The sequence below is a fragment of the Rissa tridactyla genome, chromosome 1, assembly GCF_028500815.1.
Source record: "Rissa tridactyla isolate bRisTri1 chromosome 1, bRisTri1.patW.cur.20221130, whole genome shotgun sequence".
NCBI lineage: Eukaryota > Metazoa > Chordata > Aves > Charadriiformes > Laridae > Rissa > Rissa tridactyla.
The window spans coordinates 58802773-58821552 of NC_071466.1; the positions used below are offsets into that span (position 1 = coordinate 58802773).

Below are 18780 nucleotides of genomic sequence, written 5' to 3' on the forward strand. Positions count from 1 at the left end.
AGTGCTTGACTTTCATACATCAAGGGAGGGCTGCTAATTAGGTAAAAATCTCACACCATTTTATTTATATAGAAAGCAAATTCAGTTTTGAAACCACTGAAAAGCAATAACCGCAGAACTTTATGATGTCACTGTTAAAGAGATGTTTTTCATGCATTATTTATGGCCTAATTTTATACAAAACACCTGCAGTGCTGTGGGGGTATAGGAACACCAACTAAGTTCAGAGAAAGCAGATGCCACCTAAAAAAGTCATCTGCTCTGTGGTCACCAAGGGTTGGTTCCAATAGAGGACTTCAGTACTTGCAAGATATGTTGCGCAACACCAAACTTTCAAGCCGCTGGATCCCAGTGTTGAGTCCAAAAAATGGAGGGAAATGAGTTGGCATGGGAAGCCAAAGAAGCTCAGCAGTATGATTTAAAATATGTGTGCTGAGTAGGCAGTGAAAGTGCATTGACAGGTAGCAGAAAATTTAAGCACTGGAGTATATCCAAGCCTACCTTACTTTTGGAGCCAAGCTGCCTTCTGAGGGCAGAAATATACATCAGGGCTCACTTTTTCTGCTTGAAATACAAGTGCCACCTTGCCATAGCGACCACACGCCTCAGTATATAAAAATATACTAACAACTGCTCAAGCACTGCCTTGCAGGCTGGGGGATATACCCACTCTGCCCACGTTTCTAGTTGGCTAGGTTTAGGTGGCTCCACCTTCCACAGATGGGATTTTAGGGTAGCCTTTGAGACACACCTGACTTTCTTTGCTGGTTTGTGCACTGCAATCACGACACCTCAGTCCCGCTCTCTCACCTTCTGGGGCCAGGCAGCTACCAGACTTTGTAATGTTACACTGGAAACAGCAAGGCAGCCACACCACTTCTCATCCAGATGCCTTTAAAAATTCCTTTTAGGTTGACTATGCGTCTTTTTAACCAGACCTTGAATTATTTCTGAATGGCAGCACTAAGCAATAGAAGACAGACTAGTATCTTGCTGAAGATTATTCTCCCTCACACCCCAACACCAAGCCCAGGATCCACTTTCCATTCACCCATTAGCAGCAGAAGGGATATAAGGGCAGGAGATACAGCTCGGCAGGGTGGTTGTACTGTACCTCACAGCGTATTTTGGCCATCAGTAGCATTCTGATGCCCCACACAAATTCAGCTTTCCTCTGTGTAAGGTCCCAGTCTGGGCAATGAGATAAACTTCTCACAGTTACAGCATGCTGTAACACCTTGGAACCATCCAAAACCTTCTTTGGATTTTTAAGGGCTTTACTTGTGAAGCTATTGAGGTTATTTGGAGCCTGAAAGGTAGACACTGTTTCCAGACACTTCTTTTCCGGCAACACGAAAAATTCCTTGTCCCAGGAGGGAGAACAAGCCATCGCCCCCATCCCCACTCAGGGCAATGTTCAAAAGTTTTATTTATATATACATCAGCTTAAATCTCAGTTTCAAGTGGTATGACCTAGCTACAAAACCTGCCGGCTCCCAGATGTTCTTTGTCTCCTGCTGTATACTTATCTCTCGGAAGACTACCCTGGGTCAGCGGATGCCAGTGATTACCCATATTTCTTTCCTACGTTCAAAGCAATCATTTTAAAGCTGCATGGTCTTTCTCACAAGCCCTTGTCTGGGTCTTGTCTAGGTCATATATTACTACTCAGTATGAAAACTGCAGAGTCTTGCTAGATTGACTATAAAATATCCGCAGGTTGCTGCAGGTTTTTGATTTGTTGCACAGCACTAGATGAAAATCCTTTCAGTTAGATACGAATGAAGACTCAGGGTTTATACAGCAGCCATCCGAGAAGAGAAGGTCATCATAACTCTACCCTCTGAAAAGAAAATGAGGGCTAAAGGAGTATAATTAAGAATTTCTTCTGCAAGTAGTAGGATACCATTTAGTAAGCTCTGTATTTGAACAGTTTAGGGTAGTGATGGCAACCACTGACATTTATGCCACATTTGCGGCTGACAGGTATTTGGGCTGGTCCCAGCAGTAATGAGCCACGGTGCTTTTTAAAAATAAATTTGTCACCAGCTGCCAAAAAAAGGTGCGCTATCAGTGCTTTAGGAGAAAGGGAATGGGTACAAATCTTTATCTTTGTAAACCTGAGAGAGAGTCTGTGCTCTTTGAGGATTTATCATCAGAATCAAACACGATGCTTAGACTACATTGTGAAAAACACCAAACAAGATATGAAGATCCATCACGTTGGTAACACCCACAGGTAACTAGGGCGAAGCTATTCCTTCCCCGACCAATTGGCAGCACGTGTCAGAAGAGGCAGGAAAAAAAACAGGATAGGCAGGAGGAGTCCTACCCAGCTGCAGTCCGACGGCCCCCATACAGAGGCAGTGGAGGGTTTCCGCCTGAGCTGCTCCTCAGGACCCATGGCACCTAGGCTTCCGCGTGGGCACACGGACTTTTTCTACTAGAGAGATTTTTTCCCAGTTCTTTACCCCCTACCTAGTCCCAACACTCTTCTTACACATCCAGACAATCTCCAGTACATCACGGAAGAATAAATATTGCAGATTTTGGCTGGATTTATTTTTTATAGCTGCTGCCACCAGCTGTGTTTGCTGTACAATCTGCTGGCCTCAACTACCACCCTGCTGAGCTATCTCTACCCAGCAACTCCCCCACAGGGCTTCAGTTCTCTTAGAACAGGATCATTAGCAACAGGATTTTTTTTATAAGCTTCGCAACAAAAAAGAAATTTCCTTTGCCCTTCTTAACAAAAATAAAACAGCTGCAAACTCTGAACCCTTCTAACAATGACTATCTCATCCTACCGATTAATGCAGGATAGGGCAGATATTAAGGTGCAGTTGTCTTGGTTTGGCTGCCAACATTTTTCTAAATCATAGAATCGTGGAATCACAGAATGGTTAGAGTTGGAAAGGATCTTAAAGATCATCTAGTTCCAACGTCCTGCCGTTGGCAGGGACACCTCCCACTAGACCAGGTTGCTCAAAGCCTCATCCAGCCTGGTCTTGAACACCTCCAGGGATGGGGCATCCACAGCTTCCCTGGGCAACCTGTTCCAGTGTCTCACCTCCCTCACAGTAAAGAATTTCTTCCTGATATCCAATCTAAATCTACAGTCTTTCAGTTTAAAACTGTTACCCTGTGTCTTATCACTACACTCCCTGATAAAGAGTCCCTCCTTATCTCTCCTGTAGGCCCCCTTTAGGTACTGTAAGGCTGCTAGAAGGTCTCCCCAGAGCCTTCTCTTCTCCAGGCTGAACTACCCCGACTCTGTCAGCCTGTCCTTGTAGGAGAGGTTCACCAGCCCTCTCATCATCTTCATGTCCCTCCTCTGGACCCGCTCCAACAGGTCCATGTCCTTCTTGTGGTGAGGACTCCAGAACTGGATGCAGTACTCCAGGTGGGGTCTCACCAGAGCAGAGTAGAGGGGCAGAATCCCCTCCCTCGACCTGCTTTTGATGTCGCCCAGATGTGATTGGTTTTCTGGGCTGCCAGCACACTTGCTGGCTCATGTTGAGCTTCTCATCCACCAAATACATGTACTGCAGCTCTGTTTCTGCCCCTAAATACCTCAGTTGCCACTAAAGCATTGACACACTTTGTCTAGTCTAGTCAGAAGCCTACAGTCGCAGTAAAAGTTCTCAGGGAGCTCTTTCCCATCCCTGCAAGCAGTGCTGCCACCCAGCCTCTTCACTTTTCCAAGGCTTCTAAAAAATACCTTACACAGAGAGTAGAAAATAGTCAACTTCTCATGTTTATATTCTCCAGAAGGCATTACCCACACACGTGAAATTCATTTCATTCAGGGATCCAGTTGAAAAATAGAGAATAAATTAGATTAATTTTTTTCTTTTCAGATTTAATTTCTAGGCGGGGGCAAAAGACAAGATGATCATTATTATAGTATTATTATTCCCACATCAACGAAAATTCCATGTGAGCACATAAAGCCTCTGCACACTCCTTCCATATAGTATTTCTTATCATCATGGTGCCTACATACAGATATAGGAAGTATAAGTACCACTCAAACATGATAATCTAGCAAGAAATCAAGTAATTAGATTGCTTTGGAAACAAATATGACTTGTTAGCGCATTTTCGAGTTTCTATTTCAAATTACCAATTGCTCATGGCCAAATGTAAATTCATTAAGTATGACAAATTAACGGAGTTCAGTGATAAACAGCCTTAGGAGATCAGTGAACAAAATCATCACAATCACACAGAAAACTGTTGGTGAGATCTTCATGCCAAATAGCTTTGAATGTCCTCAACACTAATTTGTCACCTACATAGACTGCATAAGTGACAGTATCTTCCTGGCTACAATTTTCAGACATGACTAGAAGTGTAGGTAACAATGAAGAGACACTATTGCCAACAGCAGATCTTTTCAGAGGGAAGTCAGACATGTTAAAAACTACATTTTTAGGAGGATTCTATGTCTATAAGAAAAATTAAGTCAGGTAGTGTATGATCACGCTGGTGACAGAAAACTCTTTACTCTGTGATTTCCCTCTGACTCTCACGCATTAACATGAAAATGTCAGGAAATGCAAGAGATAGATGGTCTTTAATGGTTATCCAGCTCTTCTGGCATTGCAAACTCAGGTACTGGACCTCTCTGTTGTCAGAATCCCTTCAGAATTTTGTCAGAAAAAAATTGTCAAAAAAAATCTGAGATACAGCTTTCATTCCCTGCATTTTCACTGCATAAGTAAGTACACTTGCATGAAATTTTATCAAGAAATATCAAGCAATATCTATTCCTTTTATTGTCCTATGCACATTTTAGGTTTCTCACAAGGAGAGATGGTCCTTTCTCTAAAAGTATATAACAAAACTATATCCTTCTCATCTGTCCCCGTTACCCATCCTGTCCAATTTCCTTCTCCTCAGGAAGAAAGAAGAATTGAGGCCCCAAGACTCATTGTCCCACCCCAGCATTTCAGTACCTGACACAAGCAGTTTTCCCTCCTCATCCACCAAAATTCTTACCTTAACACTGGACAGCATGGAAATAGCCTATTGGTAAGCAAAAGGAAAAAACAGTCTCCTTAGTTTTACACCAAAGCCAACACTTTGATAACAGCGTATGCACTGTAAGAGCACTCTACAGTGGTGCACATGCTGCCCACGGAGAATATCAGCTGGAAATCTCCACAAGCATTTCCTCCACAGATCATGAATGGGAGCTCTGAAGTTTGGTTATCCTGTTCATTTCTCAGATATGGGGTTGTCTAGCCATGAACCCCTCAGTAGACAGCACAAGCAAGACATGCCAAATTTTGCTTAAGGGACACCAGAGGCAGAACGCCTTTCTAATGCCTTGTCAGGTCAATTAATGTCTGCATCCCTGGTGGTTTCCGCACTGATGAGAGCTCTGAGGAAAACCAAATGAGACAGAACAATTTGTTCCTCCACCGTGGAACTCAAAACCATCTTGTCCACAATGCACCTGACCCCTCAGTGGGTCCTGTGGGGCCCCAAAATATGCCTTCCCTGCTTCTGAATGGGTATGCAGGGGAGCCAACTCCCATTCAAATCAGTTGTTTCCTGCTTAAAACAAGAAGAACTTGACATCCACTTCACTTACTGGTATTTGTACGTCACTACTACTGTTGCTGTCCCCTGCCAAGCTGGCACTGCTGGGAAGGAGTCTCCAGTGAGTTAAGTGCATGCAAACCCCTCATGCAGAGCAAAAGGCACACAGAGATAACGCATGTCAAAGAGCTCCAATTACTGAACAGGTAAGTAACTTTCCTCTTAGCACACCACATGATTGAGTCCTAATTGAGCATCGCATTCCTCCTGGATGCAAAAGCAAACCATTATGGACAAATGAGTCAAAAAGCCAAAATAAAAATCAGTCAAATAGCTCAAGCACACCTGACAGAGCTATTTGAAGGATTCTGACAATTAACGAACACTTGAATGATATCACTTTTCATACTGACATGAAAGGTGGCAGAGGAGCTGTTTTCTCAGTCTCTTGCTTCTTCACCAAAGGAGGCAAACATCAGGCACGTAACGTTCTGAAAACCGTTAGCTGTCTTTATCATCACATCTTCACTTGTCTCTAACTTTAGTGTTGGGTTTGGGAGTGGGGAGGGTACATGTCTGAATAGCCAAATAGTATTTTTAAGACTTTCAAAGTATAGTCTGTATATGAAAAAGATGCATCTACGTACGGATGTTAAACTGATTTTAATGTGTGGGTCCCATACAGATTTTGCTGATGTAATAAAAAGACTTAGACCCAGGTATTTAAATGTTTGGGTTTTATGATACAGTTGCCAGCAAGACTGGGATCTGCACAGGTTTTCTTCCTTTGCTGTTATCCAAAAAAAGTGCTGTTTCTCAAACCGCTGGTACCCAGTTTACTTTGATGCCTAGTTTTATGAAAAGTTAGACAACACAGTTTGAGGTTGGTTTTATTTAAAATTAAGCCATTCCTCAGCGTATCTTGTTATCTCAGTCTTCCTTTACACACATACATACAAAAATTCTTCATAGTAATGCCTTTTCTTTTAACTAAAAAGATGGCAAATACAGCAAGTCTTGAAAACAAATCACTTCTCTTATTTGACTCCCGGCTGAAACTCCTCCTTTACTGGGGTTATGTCCCCTCTCTCCCAATTTATATTCTTTCTTTTCTTCTCAAACAATGAGTATTGAAGTCTTCTGCTATGAAAAGTAAATGTTTATTCTTTTTGCAATTTATCTCATCAGTGCCGTTCAATGGAAACACAAGTGATACAAATTTGAATGACAGTTTTGGGCTATGTGTATCTATCTCTTCATTAGGACATGGCCCAGTGTCAATAAAAACCTTCCCACCTCTGTCAGCGAATTTTGGATCGTGTCTTTTAGGGCTAGATGCAAAAAGGACGGATGCATTGAGAGCTGAATCCAAATCTTTGAGTCAGGCATTAGCGCTACTTGTATCATATCTGGGGACAGTTCTGTGCCTCCTTGTGAGAGGCAAAACAAATTCCAGGACTTAAACGAACAGTCTGCAGGCTTGGTCTTGGAAACATATACAGCTGTGCTATTTATAGTGCTGTCAGTAAAGTGTTTCTGAGGAAGCAAAGGCACCCGGGGAAAGTTTAAAAGTTAGCCATGATTTTTTGGCTGAAAACGTTTGGGAGTCACTAGCCGAGAGATAGCAAGTCACTGCTTTGGGCAGGCTGACATTTTAGATCCTGACTTTCTTGATGTCTTTGGTACTTCACTCTTCAGTTCCAGGAAGCACCTCCACACATAGCCTGGATCATATATCTTTGTATGTTCAGCATAGCTATCACCTTGAACCACTCAGCAGAGGTCGTCTTCCAGAATGGACATCAAGCGTGACAGAGCTCATTATCACAGCATTTACCGGCACATGGGATGTCTGGGTTTAATTCCTTTCCCTGGCTGAAGAGACTCCAACCTCCCACCTTCCTAGAAGAGGCCTCATCCATCCTGGTACAAGAACATCCTCCCAGCTGAATTTGGTACCGTGCAGGAAAGACACCAATGTCTTAGGGCATAGTTTGAGAACGCGGCTGAGCCTGGCTGTGAAGTGCAGTGATTAGAAATCTCACGGCCCTCCCAGTACCTGTTAGTGTGTCGCTGAGGTGACTTCCCCTCATTTCAATTTACGGCTTTACATTGGTTGTTGGTCTCTGTGCCAACAGCTTTGTTTGGACTTGGTGTAAGAACTGATGGCTTGAGCATAGAGGCAATCCTTAGGAGCAGATTACACATACTTTACTACCACCCCTTTTAGATGCAGTATGGAAAAATACAGTACAGCAAGAGAGACAAATCTGAACAATTCACTGCAGAGTTTCAGAGGCAACATGAACCCTTGGACAGAGATTGTTCCTCTCTCTGAACTGGTGCCTCTTCCCCAGTGAGCCTCACCTCAGGGTATTTGGGCAGCTGTTCTTCTCCACTGAAGGTTTATTTCTGTTTTTTTCTTCCACATCCCTGGGTAAAGAACCTTTCAGTCTCACATGGCAAGTCCTGCTTTGACTGCCAACACAGCAATCTTTTACTTTTTATCAGTGGAACACCTATCATTCCAGTCTTGAAATTAAAGGATATTAAATCTTGCCTATAAGGTTTCTGATTTGTTTGGGCTTGAAGGAAACCTGAAATATGTTACTAAATTGTGACTGCATTTTCAGTGTTGTCTATTCTATTAGAACTAATGATAGGCAGAAAAGATACAGGAGTGTAGCATAAAAATTATATCATCTATTTTCGACAAATTGTAATTTTATGGTACCTGTAATTTTGGAATGCCTTCAATTTTGAGGAACACTAAGATGAGGTCATTTAGACTATTATTGATTCTGCCATTATGGCATCACTCATAAGTATTTAAAGCATTTAACCCTCCATGAGGAGCTTTGAACTATAAATGACTTTCTGTAATAAGGACAGCCTGCTGTTTTATAGCGGTGACACCAGATGTGTGGCCTCTTTCACGGCTGCCTCTAGATGATGCAGTAACTTCTCTGATTCTCATGTTGCTTGGAACAGTAGTTGCATTGAAGACAATGAAACCACTCATGTTAGAGATATAGCAAGCACCTCTTTTTTTCTATATACTTGAAATATTTTCAGATAGATTGGACTGGTTTTTCTGGAGTGATGTTAGCTGAGTTTGGAATCACAGTGAGCAAACTAACAAACTCTTGTCCCAGGTAAACAGAAGGTACGGAATAAGTATTAATGCAAGACACCATGGTCCTTTCCTAGAGCCCACACTTAGGCTAGTAACACCATACTAAGCTTTTTCAGCAAGTAGCCTTGCTTTTCAGCAGGTCTGTGCACTGACTGTTGCAGTGATTTTGCAGGAAGAATCTGCTCATTCCTCCAAAGAGCGTAAGTGTGGACATAACAGACTCACTCAGGGTCGTAAATCAAACCTGGGCATAATGTTCACAAATCAAACTGTATATAGAAAAGAAAATCTAGAGCCTAATACTAAGTCCAGTGAAGTCAATGGGAAAATTTCTCTTTATTTTGTTAGGTCTAGGGTAAGACTCACAACGCAAATTCTGTAGTTGTTCACAGGATAAAGTCACAGCTTAAAACTAGTTCTGGTCTAAATGTGAACCCCCAAACCACAAACAAAAATAATCAATGAATTCAGTTCACAGATACTTTTTTCCCTACCACTAGCCTTTTCAATTTAAAATACACCAACAATCACATTTTCATCCAATTTTGCCTTAAGTAAGCATGATTTTTGTACCATTTACAATTTCCAACTCTCTGTGAACTCCATGGCTGTGTGGCGATAAAGGTCTCCTAAGTGTGCATATCTGTAGTCCGTATCCAGCCTGCAGACCATCTCTTCCGAGTTTCTAGAAAAGAAGCACCTCCCAGATGCTGTTTGTCAATGTCAGATAAGCGTGAGATACGTAGGTTCAATTCTTCTTCGAACTACAAAGGGATGTTCTAGCATTTAATATGCACCTAATATTTTAGCTGTCAGAGCTCAACACATTTGCCTAGATATGGTACCTACTGCCATTTGAAATGCCGTAGGTTGTGTGAGGCACCTGCATGGGGCTAGCACATGTGACACAAGATACACGTCACAGCATGACAGCAGGCACACACCCTTTGGAAACGACAGCTGAAAGCCAGGTAGGGTTCTCCAAGGCATCTCCAACATCAATGGCAGCCTACATTTAGGCAATAGGACCACGTCCATCAAGTTAGGCAAACGAGTTTCCACAGGTAGTGGAAATGGCAACCTGGCCTATAAGGTTGATACTACTGAATAGGAAGAGAGCTAGGATATGATCCTGGCATCTTGAGGCTATACCAAGTAAACTGTGCCTTGCTGACATTGCTGAGGACCAGTTTCCACAGAAGCAAACTGCCCGCACCCACAGACCACACCACTTGGTCTTGGATCTCCTGTGGGTCTCACACTGTGTTGTGGTAGTCTTAGAAAATACTGTGTGTGTGAGTGTGTGTGTGTTTGTGTGTGTGTGTGTGTTTCCAGTTCAAACAATCTGGAATAATTTGAGAGCCGTGCTGCAGTCCACTAGTGTGGTAGCACGAAACTGAGCATATGTGCCATGACCACGGCATGCAGGTATATGGTTGTGCAAGAGAAGGCAAAGCCTGCCCAGGATGGTGTTAGAGAGCCGCACAGGGCAGAGGGTACCACAAATAAGCAGTCTCACGTGCATTGCCTGCTGGGAGCAGTCCCTGGAATGAAGTCTTCCCAAGCCATGCTTGGACATTGTGATGGAGAAAGCACTTGGAGGGGTCCAACACAGTACCAGGGAACAAGTTAACAATTTAGCTCTGTGAACCTTTCGAGGTCCCATGGTTGTGCCTTCTCCTACTTTTATTTAGCAGTGTAGGTCTACCTTCAGTGTCTAGCAGTTAATATTATTAATGCTAGTTTAAAAATGCATGCCTTCACAAATACACTAATTTATAAGTTTTCAAATACAGGAGAAATATAAAGTAGAGTGTGATTGAAAATTTGGTATTATTTTGTGCTAGAATGACTGTGTCCGTCTTGGACAAAAGGACTCATATGAGCAATTCCGCTCAGTCTTCCTGGAACTTCACATGCCAGCTCCCTTAGCACACCATAGAAAGCACCGCGACCTATAGCATTCCTGCCTAAGACATGCCAAGAAAGCCATCCTGGCTTGTATCAGAAATAGTGTGACCAGCAGAAGTAGGGTGGTGACTGCCCCCCTGTACTCAACACTGGTGAGGCCACACCTTGAGTATTGTGTCCAGTTCTGGGCACCTCAATACGAGAGAGATATCGAGGTGCTGGAGCGAGTGCAGAGGAGGGCAACGGAGCTGGTGAAGGGCCTGCAGAATGAATCTCATGAGGAGTGATTAAGGGAGCTGGGACTGTTTAGTTTGAGGAAGAGGAGGCTGAGGGGAGACCTCATCACTCTCTACAGCTACTTGAAAGGACATTGTAGAGAGGTTGGTGCTGGTCTCTTCTCACAGGTAATTAACGATAGAACAAGAGGGAATGGGTTCAAGCTGCAGCAGGGTAGGTTTAGGCTGGACATTAGGAAAAAATTCTTCACAGAAAGAGTGGTCAGACACTGGAATAGGCTGCCCAGGGAGGTGGTGGAGTCACCATCCCTGGATGTGTTTAAGACTCGTTTAGATGTGGTGTTAGGGGATATGGTATAAGGGAGAACTTTGTAGAGTGGAGTTGATGGTTGGACTCGATGATCCCAAGGGTCTTTTCCAACCTAAATGATTCTATGATTCTATGCAAGATCAGTATATTCATTGATGTAACCTACATCCCACGGAGAGTAGATGGCCTGAGGATAATGCACATCCCCCCAGAAATGAAAGTCAATGAGAATTAAACACTAAATACTGGCTAAAATCTGTTCCTGGCTACAATAAAACTAATCCAAATTAGTACTGTAATGCACTACTACTTTAAGTTTCAGTGGCTTTCCTGTTGTGGGGAGTGAGAGGGCTCTGGGGAAGCAAATGATCAGGACATTGATTTAATATCAGTTCTGATTTAAGTTTCCTGCAACAAAGGGGGTTATGTTGACTCAGCCTGTGTGTGTTGTTATTTGGACTTGAGATAAACAAAACAATGGTTCATTAGAAAGACATTAGCACATTTGTTTTTACTTCTCAGGGTGGGAGGAGGGGGGGAAAATGCCTTTCATTTGCTGTTACTTTGAAAATTTAAAACATCGAAAATCCTACGTAATTTATATATGATGTATTTCCACACCAGCTCAAAATACACTTGATGAATATTACTGCTGGTAGAGGAGCCATGCTTTCACATGGCGCTGCTGTTCGTAAGCAAATTTTCTCTTTACAAGTGGACACACGGATCATTTTGTGACTACTGTACTGCAAGCTCCCATCAGCAAACCTGCGTGTTTGTGGCTTTCACAGTGTCATTACTTTTGTATGTGAAGCATCTCATCAACCGCAAATGTCTGCAGGACTTCAGTCTGCATTGTGGGTATTTTGCACGTGTTATGGGGGAAGATCTCCTGGATTTTCTAGGATGCTTTAGTCCCCAAATACGGATTATTATTTTTTTCAGGAGTACTTTTGCTTTGCTGAGGTAAACACGTAGAAATCATCCGTCTGCTGAGAGAAAGTAGGTTAGCTTGCTGCCCCTAAGGATGACAACCAGAGCTATCTGCTACCAGTCCTGTATTGGCAAAATTCTGTTTGTGATGAAAATAAGGTTGGTGAGAACCATAACGCAGGCTACTGCTCACCATGTTCCAGCAAGACCAGCTCTTGGTGTCTGGAGTCAAACTGATGTAAGGAGTCATTTCATCATGCTGTGAACTTAGTTTACACAAAATATTTTTTTTTTTTATTCATTGTAGAGGAATACATGTATCCATTGTACATTCATCAAAAGGAAATTTTAATTCTATTCCTAGAGTTACCAGGCATGTCTTTTTTTCTACAATTGAATCTATTTTTGGTTTATCCGATGGGCTCACTTGACTTGTCCCTGTGCATTATTTTCCCCCTCCCCATTATTATAACCTCTTGTTTCTATTTCTGGTAAGAATAATTTGTGGATTTTTCATACATGTGTGCTACCCTTAAGGGGGTTTGTTCTGTTTACTTTTCTGTGATTTTTTTGGTACTTTCTACCTACTGAATTCCTTTCGAATCTCAGAGAAAAATAAGATCCTAGCACTGATATCTGCTGTCGTCTGATTTTGAAGGTAAAATGAAATCATCTACAAACTGTCCCTAGAATCTGAATCCAGCCTGGGAGGCATCACTGAATCTAACTTGTCGGGTCTTTAAAAAAAATGAAATTATAGAAATTTCATACGGCTTTGTTTTGAAATGAAGATATTTTTCAGAAAGTTATTCGAAAGCAGCAACTGCCATAACCACGGTATTTTAGAACAGTTAACAGAAGTTAACAGAAATATCACCAAGATTACCTTGCTCTGAAATTCTGGTTCCACTCATTTTTTATGAATACAGTGTGATCTTCCAATGGACTGATACAAGAAGAGACTTTTAAAAAAATTATTTTGTGCACAAAGGTTTGTGTTGCTCCTGGAACAGTTTAAAAGTAGGATTTTCAGTGCCTCTATCTTCAAGCCATATTCAAGGGCACCTTGATATAAGCTGCAACCAGTGCCCTGGTGTATAGTCACAGGGTTATTTCTGTTCTTTGGGGAGAAAATCAGGCTGCCGATGCACATGTCCTTCATGGCAGAATATCTGTCTAGAGAGAGGAAAGCAGATGTACGTAGAAGTCTAAAAATCCCAAATATAGCCTCTAATAGGTGTGATAATTATTTTCAGGAAAAAGTGATAAGATGCAGTTTAAATCCTTGGAGCACATTGTTCCAACGAATGTGTGGTGTATTTATTAGGGTACTCATAGGATTTATAGCTGCTCCAAAGAAGTACATCTGCTCTATGACTACAGGCAACATTAGTTTCTAGGCAAAGTTTCTTGAAATTTTTTTTAATATGCTTTAACCTCTTGCATGCTGACTTGATATATCTAAAAGTGAGTTGCTCCACTTAGTCCTCACCAGCAAAGGCTAGATGACAGCTCCCAGCTGCTCTGGATGCTCAGGCTGGGGTAACTCCTCTGGCTCGATTCCCAGCTCCAGACTGTCAACACTCAAGTACACATCACCCAAAACCTGTGTAATTCCTGGTTTCTGGGAAAGGAAATCTGGGTGTAAAGACTGGATGGGAAGCACAGGCCTCCAGTAGTACCTGATTTATTCAACCAGGGGTTTCATGACACATCATGGCATGCAGCAACAGTTAAGTGTAAGGGAGTATGTGTCTATGGACATGTATAGAATGACCTGCTGGTCCTGAGAAATGGGTATGCTGAAAGACTAGCCCAACAAAACCTCATGTCTATGCTGCACACTTGGCTTAGCCTGATAGGTACTTAGTGCTTTGACCCATTTGACCCATAATCTCCTGCCCCATAGCTGTGCTTACCCTGGCAGGCTCATAGCTTGGAGGTGCCAAGGAAGAGCTTCTTAAACCACCTCCTATCTCTGTGTGACTGCACGAACACTTCTCCCCTGTTCGCTGTCAGTCAGGTATTGAGACAACCTGTTTAACATCTCACGGGGACAGGGGGAGCACGCACAGGCGGCTGGGTACGAGTAGGAGGCAGGAAGGGTAGTTGGTGGAAGTTGCTCCTGTTCCCCATCTCCCGTGCCTGGCCGTGGTGCACCGTGCTCCACGCTCAGAGTGTGGGAGGCTGTCAAGCCTCATCCAGAGGGGCCAGCTCCCCTGCAAGTGTTTACAGACCAAAGCTGGAGCTATCATAACCCTGGGAGATGGTTATCAAGCTGGACCACAACCTCAGCATTCTCCAACCATGCAGGACAGACAGAGCCAACTCTGAGACAGCTGAAGAGGGAGATTCTGCTCTGCGCAAGGGAAAAAGGAGAGGAGAGAGAGAAGGAAAAAAAGGGGAAAGGGAAAGGGAAAGGGAAAGGGAAAGGGAAAGGGAAAGGGAAAGGGAAAGGAAAAGGAAAAGGAAAAGGAAAAGGAAAAGGAAAAGGAAAAGGAAAAGGAAAAGGAAAGGAAAAGGAAAGGAAAAAAGGAAAGGAAAAAGAAAAGGAAAGGAAAAAGGAAAAGGAAAAGGAAAAGGAAAAGGAAAAGGAAAAGGAAAAGGAAAAGGAAAAGGAAAAGGAAAAGGAAAAGGAAAAGGGCCCAATGAAATAAGAAGGAATGAACCTCATCATCAGAAGCTGAACCTCATCACCCTTCCCTGAAGCTTCTGAATTCATATGACCAACGCTGCATGACCATTCCTCCTCGCATGTGCCCATTTGTGGCCGAAGATGTGAACTAGCGAGACTGTAACTACCTGCTTGATATTTAGGGCAGAGTCATCAACAACTGTTAGTCCTGATGGCAAAAGACCAGTAGGTCAGGCTGTTACTCAGAAATACCACAGGACGATGCTGCCATTCAGAGTGCTGACTAAGGAGAGGAGGAATGCCAAATGAACGAGCAATCATCACAGTGTATTGCTTAGGATGGAAATCTCAATTAGGATTCTGTACTTCTCCTGCTTCTTGTTCTTCCTCGTGGCAATCATTTTACACAACAGCAAGATGTTAACAGTGCAGAATAAAAGGCATGCTAATAAGTATAATTTTACTTTTTTTTTTATTCCTTGAACACCATATTTGCTTCGTGTTCTTTTTTCCATTGTACGTAGGAATTAAAGAAAAAACCGTGATGGGCTGTTTCTTTCCACAGGGCTTTTAAATTTTTTTCAAGCCTCCCCTCTCTAAGCATTTGTACATTTGAGACAAACTGTACGTTTGCTCCCTTTTCTCCCCAGATACCAGGTCCCCTCTAGGAACCTGCTGTTCTCGTATGCAAAGATGTAAGAGCAGTGGATAACGGCAGAACAGTCTGTCTGAAACCCATTCTCACCTTTTTTTTTTTTTTTTTAATCCCAAGCATTCTCACTGATTATAAAAGAACTCTGTTCCTCTACATTTTTTACTTTTCTTTTTTTTTTTTTAAATTCCCTGTGTCTACTATTATTGGCTTTGATGGACAGATGAAGTATGATAGCCTGAGACACATTTGACAGAGCATGACTTTGGCCTGCATAAATTACTGTCAAGGAGTTTTCAGGGAAGTACTGAAGTAAATTTGCAGCGACTAAAAAATGAGTTATAAATTATAGCATAATCACTGCTGCTGAACAATTTGATGGGTAAAACAATTAACTGAGTTGATACTTTAGGTGAGTCCTCATAATTTTTCCTTATATGAGGTGAGTCCGCATATAATTTTCCTTAACCTCTCAAACTGCTCTGAGCCCTTTGGAGGAAAATATTTTAGAAGGGGCATTTTCCCACTCCCTTGCCAAAAATCATATTTCTTTTCTGTCAGTATCGTGTCTTTCCTTTCACAGATAATTCAGAGATGGCAGTTTTTGGTCTTTCCTCACATATCCACATCAGCTCCTATGGGGGCACAGCTAGGACCCTTCCACACTGTGCTGAAATCTTCCCGGTCTTTTTCTACTCCATGTCGCCAAATCCCAGGCTTTTCAAATGACATCCTTGAAATACTCCAATTAAGAGGATAAGAAAGGAAAGAGTTTGTGAAGCTCAGGATCCTTATGGGATGCTCCTGAAAATATACTTCAGGCAACGGCCTATATTTTATGCATTCAGTAGCAGCTGTAGCTTTGACTCAGTGAGGGTAAACTCCTCTGGCTGGTGAAGAGCTCCTGACTGGAAAATATCACTGGTTTTATAGCTAAAATAGACAGAAAATGTGAATGATTCTATTATTATCTTTGCCTCATTTGTGACACTACCCTTTGTGAGGCTGCCTTTTTTTCCATTTTGATTTTTTTCTACGCTGTGAAGAAGTCTGAGCTTAGTTTTTATAGACAAAATTGCAAATTTTCTAGATTTTTCACCCCGTGTCTTGTGAAACTGCTTTTCCTAAAATCTGCGGTCTTCACTATTATGGTAAAACAAATCCAATTTTCCGGCCTTTGTGACTATTACTCAGTCCCCTAAAACACGAATTCTAGAGCTTCTAGATTTTTGAAGGCAAATAAACTGCAGCACTTGCTACTTGGATAATGTCATCATTTCCGTGATAGGCTCAGGACCAGGGCAACGCAGCTTGTGATCCCCGAATGCCTGGCGCGGCCTCGCAGGAATCCTCGCGGAAATGCAGCAGCGGGCTGAGGCGGGGAAGGCACTTTGAAAAAGAGACAAATAAATAACCAGCGTGCGGCCGCCTCAGTCCTGAGGGGGTTGGCACGGAGGCTGGCCTGCTTTTAAGCTGCCTGCGCGCGAGGAGCAAGCATCGATCTCCTGTCCGGCTACTCGCTCCCATCAAGAGGGGCAGCCGACGGGATGCTGCCTGCCAGCTGTAGGCAGCTCCGCGGCAGGCAACGCTCGGATTATACCTGTTTGTGCTCACAGATGTCTGTGAAGAGCAGGCAGGGGATTGCCCGGGCTTTGAGGGAAGAACAAGACAAGAATATTTTGCCCTTCTTTGTGAAGTGACTCCCCAGCTATCCATCGCAGGTCAATTGCTTCGGGTCCTGTAGCTTTGCTGTCACCACCCACCCTGCCCTCACCAGATGATGCAGAGCACCCTCTTCCTGCATCCCATTTGGACCCCACCGTGTCCCAGGGACGGCATCCTTGTCACCGCGGAGCCGTGCAGCCTGCCCTCCCTCTCTATCCCCTGCGATGCAGACGTCTCTTGCATTAGCACCAAAGGGAAGGGGAAGGGGCAGGCACAGCGAGATGGTCGGTGCCTGGTACCACTCGTGCCTGTGGCAGAAGGCAAGGCTCGACGCCGCTGCTGTCACTGCCCAGCACATGTGGGGCAGCAGTCAGAGCTGCCTCCCCTTTCGCAGGCCCTCAGGAGCAGCGGCCACAGCTCCACCTCCTCCAGCTCTTCCCAGCTCAGTCCTGCTTGCCTTCCCATCCGCACCCTGGGTTGGTGCTTGCCCTTGGTTCTTGGGAGACAAAATCAACCAACTCAGGTCTCTTCACTCGGCAGCATCCGGAAAGTGGCGTGTCCCCCTCAGCAGTGTGGTGACATAAAGTGCCCAGGTGCCAGCGGCACGCTTGCAGTGGCAGGGAGATGGATGGCAACCTACAAAGCCTGCCCAAGAGCCGCAATAAATACTCGAGCAGCAACACCAAGTCTAGTTGCCTGCTGTATTTACCTGCTTGATTTAAATACAGCTTGAGCTATGCTATGCTGTCATGACTGTTAGGTAGACACATCCTTGGAGGAATGGGGAGGCTTATTACCTAAAGCAGTACCCAAGGAGGGAAAATAGGCTTTTCATTACGAAGAAGGTGTTAGAGATGTAGGAGTAATGCTTTGCGTATCCAGTGACTCCCTGTTTGATTTCAAGTCATTTTCTTCCCATATAATTATGTTTCATATATATACATATGTACAAAGTAGGGTTATTCCTTTCTGCTCTGCCTTTTTGTATTTGGAATGAAAGCTCTTTGGGACAGACACCTTCTCATTTAAATTCACACAGTATGCCTCGAATGCTTGCTGCTGTGCCCATTCTTCTCCATACAAAATTTCTCCATCGGTGTTTGCTCTTTAAATTGTCCAGATTAGATTCCACAAATGGTCTTGCAGAGTGTATTGAATTTATGGCAGAGGTGAGCGTTGCACCTTGAATTCATACTGCTCACTGAGTCACGAGGCTCGGACTCCAGATATAAGCATGTCCTAACTCTTTTAACTTCAAAGTGAACTAAAACCTAGGAGGGGTTCATTTCCTGATCCACGATTAGATTGAACACTAATCTTGTAATATCTAAATTCATGACTTTCCACCCGGCCATGGCAGAAAACTGGAAATCGATTAGTCTCGTTAGATTTTTTACTGCTTTAGGACAAAATCTTTTGAGAACACCTCATTGCTTTGCTGTACTTCAAACTGGGCTTAAATTTCCTCTCTCCTTTTGGAGTCATCCTTAAGCAGTAGTGGTAGCTGGACCTATACCCAACCTCTTCATCTCCTGCCTACCTCTGCCTGAGTCCCCGGCAGCCCTGAGGAAGCTGAGTGCAGTTGTTCTGTTAGGATCCAGTAATTGGAGCGTTTAACCCTATCATGAAAGGACAAGAGAGTGCAACTTCACATCAGCGGAGGATAAGCCACTCTCTCCTCAGTAGGAAGGCAATGAAAGTCATTAGTATATTGACACAGTAGATTTACAGTACAAGGCGCTCTCTGGCTCT

General features: G+C 43.3%; 1 protein-coding gene across 1 annotated transcript in view; it reads left to right on the forward strand.

The window, feature by feature from the left end:
* GPC6 (glypican 6) overlaps positions 1-18780 on the forward strand; it is a 774776-nt gene that overhangs the window by 735383 nt on the left and 20613 nt on the right. The window lies entirely within an intron of this gene.